Below are 14,194 nucleotides of genomic sequence, written 5' to 3' on the forward strand. Positions count from 1 at the left end.
CACCCTCTCCAGTGAAAACACAGACTTCCTTTGTGTTCCCACTTTATCTCCCTCCATCAGCGGTCTCCACCTTTACCCCCCCCACCCCCACCACGTGCCATCTGCCTCTCTGTCTGTCTTCATCTAACTCCCTACTCCACTCTTCCCTCAATCTGCTCATCATCCTTCACCCCTTCCTTGGTTCACCAATCACCAATCACCCACTGGCTCAACCCTCCCCTCTCCTCTCTGCTGTCAGCCCTGCTACACGGTTTTGACCAAAAATATTGCCAGTTCCTTTTCCTCCTCCATAGATGTGGCTTGACCTGCAGAGTTCCTCCATCAGATTGTTTGTTGCTTGCTGATGTTGGCCTGGCTTGAAATTTAAGATTCTGATCCACTTTCTCCTAGTTCCTTCCCACCCCCATTAGAGAGAACAGCCTCTCTCTCTCTCTCTCTCTCTCTCTAATCTCTTCAGAAACACCTCTTTGAATAGCCCTAATCTCCTGTTCTCAGGGGAAATACTAACCTTGGCTAATCAACCTCTTCTTGTCAGTTAACCCTCTCAGTCGCATCCTCCTGGAAAATTGCAATCAAGAGCAGATGCTGCCATTGGTTGGGACCCTGGGTCACTGCATTCCCAGGGATTTTTTGGCACATCAGCGAAGCAGGAGTGTGCACGCACCCCTCAGAGCAGTCATTGCATCAGCAAGAAAGCTGCACACAACATCTTTGTTGTTCAGGCAGGAGGAAGTGCAGAAGAGCAGAGTGTGAGGCTGTGTGTAGAAGGAAAGGCTGGGTAGTGCTACAGCTGGGAACAGAGACCAAATCATCAGGGCAGGAAGTTTACAATAGAACTTTTTACTGCATAGCTAGGCAGTGAGGCTCACAGTCACACTTTAGCTGGGTAAGCATATTCTTCCCTGGATTTTTCACTTATGGGAACACACAGGGGGGAGTGTTTGTTGGCCTTGGGGTTAGGTTAGCTGAGGCGATGATGGATGGTTCTTCAGGCCCCTGGGGGCAACGATTATCCTCCTGTCCTCACAGTACATCAAATGACTTGGTGTAACTGATAGACGGCAACCTCCCAGTTGTGAATGAGTTATAGACCTGACCATTGGGAAACAGGCTAAACCAGGAGGAAAATAACCTCTTTCCCAGTAGTGAAAAGTAACTTTGCCTTGTGTCTGAATCCGTGGTCCAAAATACTGGCTCATCTCTTCTCCAGCTCAACCTCCTCCACTTCCTGGCTTCCCACCTCTTTGCCAGTAGTCGAGAAAACCTGCAGAGCTGATGTGCAGAGTGGAGCTGTAAATCTAGCTGAGAATTAACTAACTCTTTTTACATTGATTATGTGGCCTAATTTAGTTGCAGTGTCTGTGTAATCAGAGCTGTTTGATGCAAGTTGCGTGACTCTCTACAATTAGCAGGAACATAAGAGTGAAATTGAAAACTGGGAGTAGCTGTTTAGTGATTGCAGAACAGGGCTCATAGCAACCGCTCTTGCCTTGTAAGACACATCAGGCCTTGCCTTTTGGAATCATGACCAGCTTTCCCTGCGTACTCTCAGCATTTGGATGAGGGTTGCCAACTCAAGTTGGACTCATTCCTGGAGGCCTCCTCCCTCTAGAACTCCACCCCCATGCATTGGTCACACCCGCCCCCCCCCCCCCATGTCTGTCCACATGGCATTCCTGCTTCCCACACCAATCTGAGAGCAAGCAAACCCTTGAAAGAACCTGAATCTCCTGAACAAACGCTTTCCAGCCTTCCAACAAATATCTGCACTTCCAGGATTAATTAACAGAAGAGATCGAAGTGAATAAACACCTCCATTTTTAAACACCATTTCTACCACTTCTCTTCCAGTTGGAAAATCTCCAATTCCTGGGAGATACTAGAATCAGAATCAGGTTTATGATCACTGGCTTGTATTGTGAGCTCTATTGATTTGTGGTAGCAGTACAATGCAAGACAAAAATTACTGTAAGTTACAATGAATAAATAATGCAAAAGAGGAATGGCGAGGTACTGTTCATGGGCTATTCTGAAATCTGATAATGGAGGGGAGGAAACTAAAATGTTGTGAGTCTTTAAGCTCCTGTAGCTCCTCCCTAATGGTAGTAATGAGAAGTGGGCATGTCCTGTGTCTGGAGGGATGCACCTTTTTGAGACATCACCTTTGAAGATGTCTTCCATGGTAAGGAGGGTTGTGCCTGTGATTGAGCTGGCTGAGGCTACAATCCTCTGCAGATATCTAAAAGCTTGGACAAAAAGTTGCTTTTGAAGAAGGAGAGCTTTCGAGAAGGAAATCCAGGGCTTAGGACAGTCACCAGTGGGGAGCAATGGACAGCAGCAACTTTCAAGACCTTATCGAGAGCAGTATGGCGATTCTGCTGATTATAACGGCTGAAGGAGGTAACAGTGATAGAGAGGGGCAAAACTGAAAGCCTGCAGGAGAATTTTAAAATCAGAACAGAATCAGAATCGGGTTTATTATCACCAGGATGTGACGTGGAATTTGTTAACTTAGCAGCAGCAGTTCAATGCAATACATAATCTAACAGAGAGAAAAAAATAATAAATAAAATAAAATATAATAATAAATAAACAAGTAAATCAATTATGTATATTGAATAGATTTTAAAAACGTGTAAAAACAGAAATAATGTATATTAAAAAAGTGAGGTAGTGTCCAAAGCTTCAATGTCCATTTAGGAATCGGATGGCAGAGGGGAAGAAGCTGTTCCTGAATCGCTGAGTGTGTGCCTTCAGGCTTCTGTATCTCCTACCTGATGGTAACAGTGAAAAAAGGTCATGTCCTGGGTGATGGGGGTCCTCAATAATGGACGCTGCCTTTCTGAGACACTGCTCCCTAAAGATGTCCTGGGTACTTTGTAGGCTAGTACCCAAGATGGAGCTGACTAGATTTACAACCTTCTGCAGCTTCTTTCGGTCCAGTGCAGTAGCCTCTCCATACCAGACAGTGATGCAGCCTGTCAGAATGCTCTCCATGGTACAACTATAGAAGATTTTGAGTGTATTTAATGACATGCCAAATCTCTTCAAACTCCTAATAAAGTATAGTTGTTGTCTTGCCTTCTTTATAACTACATCAATATGTTGGGACTAGGTTAAATCCTCAAAGGTCTTGACGCCCAGGAACTTGAAGCTGCTCACTCTCTCCGCTTCTGATCCCTCTGAGGATTGGTATGTGTTCCTTCATCTTACCCTTCCTGAAGTCCACAATCAGCTCTTTCGTCTTACTGACGTTGAGTGCCAGGTTGTTGCTGTGGCACCATTCCACTAGTTGGCATATCTCACTCCTGTACGCCCTCTCGTCACCACCTGAGATTCTACCAACAATGGTTGTATCGTCAGCAAATTTGTAGATGGTATTTGAGCTATGCCTAGCCACACAGTCATGTGTATACAGAGAGTAGAGCAGTGGGCTAAGCACACACCCCTGAGGTGTGCCAGTGTTGATTGTCAGCGAGGAGGATATGTTATCACCAGTCCGCACAGATTGTGGTCTTCCAGTTAGGAAGTCGAGGATCCAATTGCAGAGGGAGGTACAGAGGCCCAGGTTCTGCAACTTCTCAATCAGGATTGTTGGAATGATGGTATTAAATGCTGAGCTATAGTCAGTGAACAGCATCCTGACATAGGTGTTTGTGGTGTCTAGGTGGTCTAAAGTCGTGTGGAGAGCCATTGAGATTGCAATGGGTCCATGTTCTTGCTGAGGCAGGATTTCAGTCCAGTCATGACCAACCTCTCAAAGCATTTCATCACTGTCGATTTGAGTGCTACCAGGCAATGGTCATTAATGCAGCCTACATTATTCTTCTTAAGCACTGGTATAATTGTTGTCTTTTTGAAGCAAGTGGGAACTTGCACCCGTAGCAGTGAGAGGTTGAAAATGTCCTTGAATACTCCTGCTAGTTGGTTGGCACAGGTTTTCAGAGCCTTAGCAGGTACTCCATCGGGACCTTCTGCCTTGCGAGGGTTCACTCTCTTTAAAGACAGTCTAACATCAGCCTCTGAGACAGAGATCACAGGGTCATCAGGTGCAGCAAGGATTTTCACAGCTGTAGTTATGTTCTCCTTTCAAAGCGTGCGTAGAAGGTGTTGAGTTCATCTGGTAGTGAAGCATCGCTGCCATTCATACGATTGGGTTTCGCTTTGAAGGAAGTAATGTCTTGCAGACCCTGCCAGAGTTGCTGTGCATCTAATATCATCTCCAACCTGGTTCAAATTTGTCTCTTCGCCCTTGAAATAGCCCTCCGCAAATCATACCTGGTTTTCTGGTACAGGCCTGGGTTGCCAGACTTGAATGCCACAGATCTAGCCTTCAGCAGACAACGTACCTCCTGGTTCATCCACGGCTTTTGGTTTGGGAATGTACAGCAAGTCCTTGAGGGCACACACTCATCCACACAGGTTTTAATGAAGTTGGTAACAGCTGCAGCATACTCATCCAGATTCAAAGATGAATCCCTGAATACAGTCCAGTCCACCGATTCAAAGCAGTCCTGTAGGTGCTCCTGTGCTTCCCTTGTCCATACCTTCTTGGTCCTCACTGCTGGTGCTGCAGTCTTCAGTCTCTGCCTATACTCAGGGAGTAGAAGTACAGCCAGGTGATCAGACTTCCCAAAGTGAGGGCATGGAATAGCAGGGTAGGCATTTGTGATGGTGGAGTAGCAATGGTCCAGTGTGTTGTTTCCTCTGGTATTGCAAGTGATCTGTTGATGGTAATTGCTTAGTGATTTTTTCCAGACTAGCCTGGTTAAAATCTCCCAAAACACTGGTGAAGGCGTTAGGGCGCACTGTTTTGTGCATGTTGATCCCATTACTCAGATCATTTAAAGCCTGATTGACATTGGCCTGGGATGGAATGTAAACTGCTACCAAAATGACCCCGGAGAACTCCCATGGCAGGTAAAAAGGGCGGCACTTTACTGTTAGATATTCCGGGTCTGATGAGCAGAATTGGGACAGCATATTTGTGTACCAAGAAGAGTTGATCATGAGGCATACTCCTCCACCTCTGCTCTTGAAAGACTCTATCGATCTATCCTAACGGTGTATAGTAAACCCATCGCTCTGGATCGCTGCATCCGGTACAGAAGGGGTTAACCAGGATTCCGTGAAACAAAGGACACACGTGGTCCTAATGTCCCTCTGATTCAACACCGTAGCTCTGAGATTATCAATTTTATTCACCAGAGACTTGCACGTTCGCCAGCAAGATAGTCGGTATAGGGAGTTTAAAACCCCGTTTCCTTAAACGCTTTTTAACCCCGATCTACACCTGAAGTGTCCTACATGGGCGTTTCCGACCACAATCGGTGTTGTTTCTGTCGGTTCTAAGTAGCGATAATTCGTTTAAACGCAATAAGACATCTTTGTTGACGGTACTGACCTTGGAAGCAGTTGTGCTTTTTAGCTGTATCAGGCTGAAACGGGAATATTTAGTCGTATCCATTGAGAGTACTGCTGCTACTGGAGTCGCACCTAGGCGCCCTGGAGCAATGGTGGGCCAGGGGTCAGTGAGCACAGTGGTGGGGTGGGACATGATTTGGGATGTGGGTACCAGTTTGGCATCAGCACAGGTCTATAGAGGGTGACGTGTTTTTGAATGTGGTTCCAAATCTAGCTTTCAGTAAGTGTAACACTGGAGTGCAATGGACTCCCTCTGGCTCACTGGTAAATACATTTCTTGGTGCGGAAGTTTTCATAAGTATAAGATTAACGTCCAAACTTTAGCCCCAGCTTGAAGGTTTGTGATATTTTCCACACTCTATGCAGCCCAGTCATTTGCAGAAGAGCTCTGCACACAGAACCACTGATCAGGTACACAGCTAGTCATCTGACCTAATCCAACCCAAGCCCAAATGTTCCTGCAGAATATGCAACAGACCCATCCAAGTATTGTTGGCTCCTGTCCAGTTTGGGTCAGGTAGCCAGGCACCTGACCTGGCTCCAGCACAGGATGGTTCAGTTCCTCTGTGCTGAATTGGACTAAGTCTGTTGTCCTGAGCTCAAAGAAGATTCGGTTCAATAGTTCAATTTAATATCAGAGAATTTACACAGAGTACAACCTGAAATTCTTACCCTTCGCAGACATCCATGAAACGCAAGAAAAACCCCAAAGAATGAACAGAAAAACTTTCGAACCCTGAAGCCCTCTCACCCCGCCTCGCACGCACAAACAGCAACAAAGCATCAACCTTCCCCGCACCTGTTCCATCAGAAAGCATCAGCACTCAACAAGCAAGCAATAGCAAAGCAGAGAGAGAGGGGGAAGGAGAAGGAGTAGGGGTGGGAGAGAGAGAGGCGAAGGGGGGAGAGAGGAGAGAGGTCGCCCAAGTGCAGAGGCCTCCAGCAGCTGCACCCGCTGACTCGATGTTCTGATCTCCGTGATGTTCCAGTTTTTTTTTGGTGAATTGAATTGTCTGCAGGGACCTCCCAATGCCGCACCCCCAAAGGCCTTGAATGCACTTTCCAGGCTGCTCCTGGAGATATCAAAGTGGGAACCCACCGCAGAGTGGAACTACAGTTTGAGTGCAGCTATAAATCACGGACTCCGACAGGACCCCAGCCACTTTGAAAAGGAAAAAAGAGGCATTAAAGAGAAGAATTTAAGCTGTTTCACAGATGAGCTGGAAGAAGTAGCCCTCTGATGCCAGCTTAGCTCCTGTCCATTTTGGCATAAAGACCACTCACAAGTACTGTACAAATATTTCTTCAGAGTAGCACACAGTATGTTTAAGATTGGGTATGAGGCTTTCCAAAGTTGAAAATCTTGGCTCCATATCCCTTTATGTCATTACTTAACTAATAGCATTGGTAATTAATTGGGAATTGTAATTCAATTATAATTCAAATTATAATTCAAAATGTAAGTACATCAAAGTACAAGAGGAAAAACAGTAACAGAATACAGTGTTACAATTACAGTGAGAGTGCAGTGCAGGCCGGCGGGCAGGTGCAAGGTCATAATGAGGTAGTTTGTGAGGCCAAGAGTTCATTCTCATTGTATAAGGGTCCATTCAAGACTGTTACAGCAATGGGGTAGAAGCTATGTAGAAGCTATGTTCTCAGGTATTTGTACCTTCAGTCTGATGAGATGGGGAGAAGAGGGAATGTCCAGGGTGGGAGGGGTCATTGGCTGCTTACCCGACGCAGCAGGAAGGGTAAACGGGGTCAGTGGAGGGAAGGATGGTGATGGACTGGGCTGTGTCTATTCAAGGAATATAAATAAAATAGGCGTCCGTTAGTCTTGTGAGGCCATGAATTTGCGCCTTGGAAGGTTTCCAGGGCGCAGGCCTGGGCAAGGTTGTATGGAAGACCGGCAGTTGCCCATGCTGCAAGTCTCCCCACTGGTGTTGTCCAAGGGAAGGGCACTAGGGCCGATACAGCTTGGCACCGGTGTCGTCGCAGAGCAATGTGTGGTTAAGTGCCTTGCTCAAGGACATAACGCGTTGCCTCAGCTGAGGCTCAAACTAGTGACCCTCAGGCCACTAGACCGATGCCTTAACCACTTGGCCACGCGCCAACACTCCAAGGAAGAAGCATTGAAAATAAAGAAAATATCACTGTACTCCAGCAATGGAGGGCTTTAAGTGCTTCACGGTGACTTCTCTGTTTGGGACTACTATCACAATGAGCCTGTAGGGACAGCTCTCTCTCACTGGCAGGCTCCTGTTAACCTGCTTCTTGGGGAACCTTACCTTCAATAGGCCGAAGGGCGCCAGCATTCATTTAGATGGAATGTATCTTATGGTGGAGTGATGCAGCGGGTAGAGCCACTGCCTCACAGCCCCAGTGACTTGGGTTCGATTCTATCCTCCAGTGCTGTCTGTGTAGAGTTTGCATGTTTTCCCTGTGACTGCATGGACTTCCCCCAGGTGCTCCAAATTTTTTCCCACATCCCATAGACATGCAGGTTGATGGGTTAATCAGCTGCTGTAAATTGCCACAGAGTGTGGATGAGGGGTAGAATCTTTGAGGGGGAGTGTTGATGGGAATGTGGAGAGAATAAAGTGGGATCAGTGTGAATGGGTGGTCGATGGTTAGCACAGACTTGGTGGGCCAAAGGGCCTGTTCCCATGCTCTGACAGGGTAAGTGCTTCTCTGAGTGGCCAGCACTGTGTGATACTACATTGTAAATGCTAGAACTGTGTTAAGGTTCAGTGATGCTCATGCAGATAAATCTGCCACTTGCACTTTTGCAAAGATGTACTGGCTTCCATGATTTTTCGTTGGCAGGGTGACCATCAGTTTAATATTTGTGAGCTTGAACCTTAACCCTTGGCAAGATTAGATCTATAAACTACCACTACTTAGGTCACAACTTGCACCTCTTGTTAATTATATACATATGTGAAAGAAACATTGTGAGCCTGCCAAGGTGGTTGCTTTGGTAAACGTATGCTGGCTGCGGAGCGAAGCTGCACACCAATCTACCAACGTGACATTCATCAGGCTCAGAGGACGTGATTGTGTGTGTTAGTGCATTTGTCACAAAATGCTGCTCTTCAATTTAAAGTTGTGCCTCTCTTTCCCCTTTAATTCATCCCTTTTGACTGATTGTGTTCTTAAAACATTGAGTGTGTGTCTTCAGGCTCCTGTACTTCCTCTAGTAATGAGAAGAGGGCATGACTGGAGGGATGGGGGTCCTTAATGATGGATGCCTCCATTTTGAGGCATCACCTCCTCAAGGTGTTCTTGATGATGGGAGGCTAGTGCCCATGATGGGGCTGGCTGAGTTTAGAATTCTCTGCAGCTTTCCCGATCCTGTGCAGTGGCCCCTCCGTACAAGACAGTGGTGCAGCCGGTTCGAATGTTCTCCACAGGACATCTGTAGAAATCTGCTAGAGTCTTTGGTGACAAACCAAATCTCCTCAAAACTCTAATGAAGTCAGCAAGTTTTTTTTTTTTTTTTTAAAAACACAGAGTGGCGGGTGACTGGAATGCGCTGCCTAGAGTGGTGGCGGAAGCAGATACGGTCGAGGTGTTTAAGAGGCTGTCAGACAGACACATGAACGTGCAGGGAATAGAGAGATGTGGATCATATCTCTAGCTGCGCATGAGGCTGCTAAACAAGATAAGAGCCCATGGTATTACAGGGAAGATACTAGAATGGACAGGAGATTGGTTGATTTGCAGAAATTGAGGAGTTGGAATGAAGGGGTGTCATACAGGGGTGGCTGGGAACGGACCCAAGTGCAAGACACAGACACTGAAGTACTAGGGACAGGACTAGGATACACGGTGAGGGCAAGGACATGGACACAAAAACCGGGAACCCAGAACAGGACTGGACAAGAGAGCAAGGAGCCCGGGCTTGGACTCCGAGCCAGAGACTGGACAAGGACCCAGTAGTTGGGTCTTGCCTCTGGCTCGGACCCCAGAACTAGGCAAGGACGAGGCTTGGCAGGCAGGCAGGATGAGGCTGGAGTCTTCAGGCTTGAGGCTAGAGGCTAGGGACTTGAGGTGAGGCTTGGCAGGAGGCAGGAGGAACCTCCTGGGCAGGGCGCGGATCACCACCCGATGGAGGCAAGAGACAGGAAGGGACAGTACCAACCGCAGGTAATGGCAAGACGGCCTGGCTTACCCGACGGAGGCAAGGGACAGGAAGGGACAGAACCAACTGCAAGTAATGGCAAGATGGGCTGACTTACCCGGCGGAGGCAAGGGACAGGAAGGGAGCTAGGTACGGGGTGGCTCCAGGACAAGACTGAAAGCAAGACGAGGCGAGAGTTACCAGCAAGACCAGGCAAGGCTTCAGGCAATGCAAGGCGAAACGAGAACTTCAGGCGAGGCGAGAGTTACTGGAAAGACAAGGCAGGGCTTCAGGTGAGGAAACAGAAGGCAGGGGAAGGGATACAAGGAGTAAGGACAAGAACAATCCAGCAACCACACCCTGGTCTCTGGAGGTATTTATGCAGCCAGCCCCAACGAGCATCAGCTGCCTCAATTAGAGCTAAACAAGAACAGAAACAGGGTAGACAGGAAAACCTGGAGCAAGGGTTGATGGACTGGACCGTGAACCGGAATACGGACTTCACGGACCAGACCATGACAAGGGGGCCTTTTCTGGTTGGCTGCTGGTGATGAGAGGTGTTCCACAGGGGTCAGTTTGGGGTCCACTAGTTTTCATGGTATATGTTAATGACCTGGATGACAGATTTATTGGCTTTGTGACCAAGTTTGCAGATGATACAAAGATAGGTGGAATGGTAGTTAGAGTTGAGGAAGCAGGAAGGACTTGGACAGATTAGGGGAATGGACAAAGAAGTGCCAGATAGAATACAGTGTGGGCAAGTGTATCGTCATTCATTTTTGATAGAAGGAATGAAGATGTAGACTATTTTCTAAACAGGGAGCCAATTCAGTAATCTGAGGAGCAAAGAGACCTGGGAGTCTTAGTGCAGGATTCCCTAAAGGTTAACTTATAGGTTGAGTTGGTGGTGAGGACATCATATGCAATGTCACATTCATTTCCAGAGGACTAGAAAATAAAAGCAAGGACGTAATGCTGAGGATATAAAAGACATTGGTCAGACCGCTTTTGGAGTATTGTGAGCAGTTTTGAGCCCCTTATCTAAGAAAAGATGTGCTGGCATTGGAGAGGGTCCAGAGGAGGTTTACGAGAAAAATCTTGGGAATGAAAGGGTTAATGTATGAGGAACGTTTGATGGTTCTGGACCTGTACTTACTGGAGTTTAGTAGAATGAGGGGGGATCTCATTGAACCCTACCAAATAGTGAAATACTGTATATATTGGATAGAGAGGATGTGGAGAGGGTGTTTCCAATAGTGACCACAGAATAGAAAGACGTCCCTTTAGATCAGGGATGAAGAGGAATTGCTTTATCCAGAAGGTGGTGAGTCTGTGGAATTCCTCGCCACAGACGGCTTTGGAGGCCAGATCACTGGGTATATTTAAAACAATGTTTGAAAGGCTCTTGATTAGTAAAGGTGTCAAAGGTTACAGGAAGAAGGCAGGGTTGAGAGGGAAAATAAATCAGTTGTGATCAAATGGCAGAGTTGACCTGATGGGCTGAATGACGTAGTTCTGCTCCTATTTCTTTTCCTCTTCAGTGCAGGCAAAAAGGATGAGTTTAATTTGCCATCATGTCCAGCATGGGCATGATGGGCTGAAGGGCCTGCTCCTGCTGAAGGATCCTGTTCTGTGTTTGAATGTGAACACCGATAGAGTTTATACAGAAGCTGCATGTCATTTGGTAAATATTGGAAGGATTATAACACAGTTCATGAAAAGATATTCACTTAAAGTGGCAAAGTCATATTTAAAATGAGAGAGGAAGCTAATGTTGTCAATCCATCCTCCCTCCCCCTCCCACCCACAGCCACCTCCTCCTCTCTTCACTCACTGATGCCAATATCTATCTGTATATTCATCATATCAGAAGGGGAGACGGGCTCCTCCACAATGGGAGAGAGTGAAATGCCTTGCTGGAAAAGTTTGTGGGCTAACAATTTATTGCAACAGTCACTGAACAGAAATAGGACCAGGAAACTTGGCTGACTCACCCTCTGTCCTGGTCCAGAATGCAAGTGTGGCTCAACACTAGTTCATTGCCTAGTCCACGCAAGCATTGTATCAGCACTCAGGTGCACCATCAACATGCTGAAGATTACACAAAGTACTTCGCTGTTCTCCAGGGAAAAGGCACTGCTCTTGAAAACAGGAGGAGGTTGTCAAAGCGAGTTAGTTCACAGGTTGAAAATATTGGCTGTCGATAAATGTTGGTCTTGGGTTTCCAGTGTTTTTTATTTTGTTTGCCAGCTGAGCACTTTGGTAGGGCAAGCTGGTGAAGAGGGCAGAGAACAGCAGGACAACCGAGGAGGTCTGTTTTTGTTCTAGTCAAGAGATTACAGCCCAAAAAGTGCCTGAACGTGGCCAGGGAGTTTCCCACTAAATTCCACTAAACATAACCTTGGGTTGTTCTGAGACCAACAAAGACTAAGGGGAAATTTGGTGGAGGTGTCCAAAATCTTTATGAGTTCCAGAGAGCATAACTGAGGTTTTGGACACTTTATAGGGTCATAGAGAGATACAGCACAAGCCCTTCAGTCCATCAAATCTGTGCCAGTCATCAATGACTCACTTACACTGATCCCATTTTACTCCTTCCAAGTTCCCGTCAACTTACCCAGGATTCCACTGCTTACCCACACACCAGGGGTCAATTTACAGCAGCCCCTCCTACCTACCAACCTAGGAACCCACACAGTCATGGGGAGAGCATGCAAACTCCACACCTAGCAGGCACCGAACGTTGGACCGAACCCATGTCTCTGGAGCCGTAAGCCAGCAGCTCCAACTGCTACACCATTGTACCGCCTTCGCGGAAAGCTGTTGCGTATTTTCCCAAATACACTGGGGCCTGGGCCAATCAGACCTCAGCAGTGATGGGGTTAAGGTGGGGGCTGAAAGAAAAGGGGGAGTTGCAATCTTGCTTTAGTAGTCTCCCTGTCTATTGCCACCTAGTGATCTCATTATCTCAGAAATATCCATGAACAGTCACTCCTCTGACAACCCGTTAAATTTCCCCTGCAGAGCTCCAGAAGACACTGATATTGTGGAATATGACAGTATTCAATGATCATCAACAATTCCTGTTGAAAAGCTGGCATGGTATGTGTGCTGAATGTGTTCCCACTGGGCTGAAAGGTGGCAAGATGCAGGATTTAGACGCAGTGATGAGAGAGGCAGATGTTACCAGTTGAGCTTCTGGTCAGCAGGACTGTTGTGGCCGAGGCATCTAAATGTGAATGTTAACTGAGGGGGGAAGAGTTACATTCTCTCAGGATAGAGCTGGGTCAAGTCATAAACATAAGAGATTCTGCAGATGCTGGAAATCTAGAGAAGCACACACAAATTGCTGGAGAAACTCAGCTGGTCAGGCAGTGTCTATGAACAGTCAATGTTTTGGGCCAAGAACTGAAGTGTTGACTGTTTATTCCTCTCCATAGTTGCTGTCTGACCCACCATGTTGCCCTGCGGGTCAAATGTCACTTCCCTGTTGTCCAGATCTTGCTACATTGGGATACTGACTGGCTCATCCACTGAAGTGTCGTGGTTTCAATCAGGCATTGTCTCATAGAAAGAGTAACCCCACTGACCAGTCCTCAACTGCACTGCCAGAAAAGGGATCCCAAACTCCTCCATTCCTCTTCTCCACTTCACCCTCCATCTCCACCATCCTTTCCTCTGCATCATTCTTCCTTCATCCCTCTTCCTCCTCCTTCTCCATCCTGCTTTTTTTGTCCTTCTCCTCCCACCTCTCCTCTTCCTCCTGCTCTGATGCTGTGTCTGATCACTAATGGGAGTATCAGGTGTCTCGTTGCGAAGACCTTGTTGCTGCTCCCTGGCTATCAGGTGCTCGAGAAGCATTATCTTTGGGCCTTTCTCAAAACACCAGTCAGTTCCTTCCCATCACGGATCTGCTGTGGGTGCAGTCACTGACTCTGTGCACCTTTGTGCGCCCCACTCTCCTCCAAATGCCCTTAGCCCCTCACTCTAGACCTGAGCCACTTCAGGATGGCAGCTCTGGCTTCCGTCTGGGGCGGAGAAATCCTCCACAGCTGCTGGCTGGCTCGCTGGGCATTTCTGTCGGCAAGGTCTCCTGCAGCACATCAGCGGAGATGGGACGTTTCCTAACGCTTGGCTCCGCTACAGAAATCCAAGATGTGATTCTGAAAAGCAAGCTGTACAGGAGACCTCCCCCTCCTGACATGCTGTGGACCCTGTACTTATCTTTGATGGTTGTCTGCTTGGTTCGCACACGGCGTCTGCTGCTGGTGGGCATTGGAATTGAAATTAATTTATTGTTGTCACATGTACCAAGATACAGTGGAAAGCTTGTCTTACCTACTGTTCATACAGATCAGATCATTACACAGTGTATTGGGGTAGTACAGGGTAAAACAATAGCAGAATGCAGAATAAAGTGTCACAGTGACGCAGAATGTGCAGTGCGGGCAGACAATAAGGTACAAGATCACAACGACATAGTCAAGAGTCCATCTTATCTTACTAGGGGACCATTCAGAAAGGTAGAAGCTGTCCTTAGGGTTGGTGGTACGTGCTTGCAAGCTTTTTTGTATCTCCTGCCTGATGGGAGGGGAGAAGGGAGAATGTCTGGGGTGGGTGAGGTCTTTGATTATACTGACTGCT

General features: G+C 47.1%; 1 protein-coding gene across 2 annotated transcripts in view; it reads left to right on the forward strand.

Annotated features, from left to right (window-relative positions):
- Positions 1 to 14,194, forward strand: part of LOC140191630 (rho guanine nucleotide exchange factor 25-like) — a 313,824-nt gene that overhangs the window by 120,287 nt on the left and 179,343 nt on the right. The gene's annotated exons all lie outside the window — the stretch shown is intronic.

Source organism: Mobula birostris, chromosome X (genome assembly GCF_030028105.1).
Source record: "Mobula birostris isolate sMobBir1 chromosome X, sMobBir1.hap1, whole genome shotgun sequence".
NCBI lineage: Eukaryota > Metazoa > Chordata > Chondrichthyes > Myliobatiformes > Myliobatidae > Mobula > Mobula birostris.